The following is a 2,604-nucleotide window of genomic DNA, read 5'->3' as shown; positions in this document are numbered from 1 at the left end:
TCATCTCTAATCTAGATTAATGAAATTACCTCCTGACAGATCTCCCTGCTTAAACCCATCAAACACAGCAGTCAGAAAGATCCTTTGAAACACAAAATACCATGTTTCTGTTCAAGACCCTCAATGGCTTTGCATTTTACCCAAAGGAAAAGTCATTACAACGGCCAGTAAGGCCCACGTGGTCTGGCACCTTCCCCTCCTTCTGACCATAACTCTGCTCCAGTCATGCTGGTTCCTTTACTGTTTCTTGACCTCATCACCTAGGGTTGCTTCTTTAGCTGTGCCCGCTACCTGGAACACTTTTCCTCCAAGTATCTGCGGGTTAACTTCCTCAGCTCCCTCAAGTCTTCACTCACGTCTCACTTGCACGATGAAGCCTATTCGGATCACACTGTTTATGACCTCACCCTAACTCCTACTCTCACCTAGCACTGTTGACTGACCTCAGTCTGCGCTCCTTTTCGATAATTCCATATCTTCTATTACCTAACGCTGACTTATTTTTTATTTTCTAAATTCTTTCTGCTAGAATAGAAAATCATAAGGGCAGGGATCTTTGTTTTACTTCATCACTTCCATGTCCCAAGTGGCGACAACAGTGTCTGCCATATTTTAAGTGCTCCATTCTTGTGGAATTGTATTTTTTAGCCTGTGAAAGCCTGGTGTTTTTTTGTTGTTTGTTTTTGTTTTGTTTCATTAAAGATAAAAGCTATGACTACACCTGACCCCAGAAGGAAAGCCTCTAGCTAACACCACCTCTGGATGCACTTCAGTTCAGTCCATTGCTGACCCCTGCTGGAACTCAGCGACCAAGGTGTTGTCTGTCCCTTGACTGGATGAGTGGACCTGAACTCCTTGAGGACCAGCAGGGTGACAAGATGCTGCTATCCTCTTTGCCACCTGCTTGTTCCATACCCTGTTCGTAAGAGTCGTAACTGTCATCCTACCTCTCCCTGGGAATTTTCCTAATTCTGGGGTTCTGTAGAAGAGAGATTAACACTTCCTTTTGTCTTATTTATACTCAATAACTGTCTTCTCTTATAAAGACCCACTAAGAGGGGGAAAATAGAATAAAAAATCCTTCTCTGGGTTCCACTTACAGAATAAGAACTTAATCTTTAACCAGACTAAAATTTGACATGAAGTTGAGAATCAGTTTTGAAAATATTAACGGGATTTCTTTTCTTATTCTCTTCTATATAATGACTCCCTCCTCAACCAGAGGCAACTTTTTCACCAGAGAGCATTATGGTTGTTACAGCAGGAATGCAAAGGTACAGGGGACTTGAGTTCAGCTTTGAAGCCCATAATAAATAACAGGCTTGAAAGCTTTTTTGAGAAAATAAAAGAAGCTCCAAATTCCAAAATCTCTTAAATATTAAGAGCAAAGCACGTAGCCTGGACATGAGGTTTTACTCGAATCTGTGGATAGGGTACACTTCGGGTATGATGGTGGGAAGTTGCCACCTACCGAGGGACAAAGTAAAGTGCTCTTCCAGGTGAAAGAGCCAAGGAAGAGGGGGCAGGTCTGAGGGATTAAGACTAGACTAACTGATGCTTGGATCCCTGGGAAGGAACCCCTCAGTCCCTTCAGTCCTTGGATCTGAGCCCAGAATGGAAAGATGGACATGACATCAGGAGCTCCAGATAAGTTGAAGGAGAATCTGGAACTTCTGGGCTGTCCTTCACTTCTACTTCATGTTCGGTGTGACAGTCTAACATGTAGAGTAGCTCTTACATGGCTCAGAAGTATCTAGGCAAATGGATCCCGGTTTGCACCCCAGTTCCCTGTGGCCTTGGGTGGCATGGAGGACAACCAGAATGTTGTTTATGCCTTGGAGAGAGCATGCAGGAGTGCTGAGAAAAGCCAAGGTCCAGGAGAGTTCTGCATTGGGGATGAGAGTCACATCCAGCAGAGACCTCCAGTAAGAGGTATAGCAGAACTCCAGACTCCAGCAGTGAGTGCTGGAAAGGCCCCCCAAACATCAACAAGACCTGTTGCAATTCACTGGGCACAAGCACTGTATTCCCAGAGACCCCCTTAAACAGCCACACAGCATGGAAAATGAGCGAGGATCCAGAGAACAGCAGAGCACACAGCCATGAGACTGTTTCGCTTTCTGCTGTTCTGAGTATACGTAAGCTCTCAATATTCAGGAACCATGGTGGGGAGAAGGGGAGAGTCTGAGCTTTGAATTTACTGAATTTTTATACCCCAAACACTGAAATAAATTGGAAGAGACTATTTTAAACTGAAAATGACTAACTGAAATATAACTAAATTACCTTAACTAACAAGTTTAAAATTTTCACCTGTCTTTAACAGGAGTGGGAGCTTGTTAATAAGATGCAAGTAGCTATAGATAATTAAAAATGCGGCCGGGTAAGGTGGCTCCTGCCTGTAATCCCAGCACTTTGGGAGGTCAAGGTGGGCAGATCACAAGGTTAGGAGATGGAGACCATCCTGGCCAACATGGTGAAACTCTGTCTTTACTAAAAATACAAAAATTAGCTGGGCATGGTGGCGTGCGCCTGTAGTCCCAGCTACTCGGGAGGCTGAGGCAGGAGAATCGCTTGAACCAGGAGGCGGAGGTTGCAGTGAGC

Source organism: Sapajus apella, unplaced genomic scaffold (assembly GCF_009761245.1).
Source record: "Sapajus apella isolate SASKATOON/1434 unplaced genomic scaffold, GSC_monkey_1.0 scaffold7, whole genome shotgun sequence".
Taxonomy (NCBI): domain Eukaryota; kingdom Metazoa; phylum Chordata; class Mammalia; order Primates; family Cebidae; genus Sapajus; species Sapajus apella.
This window is presented reverse-complemented; position numbering follows the sequence as displayed.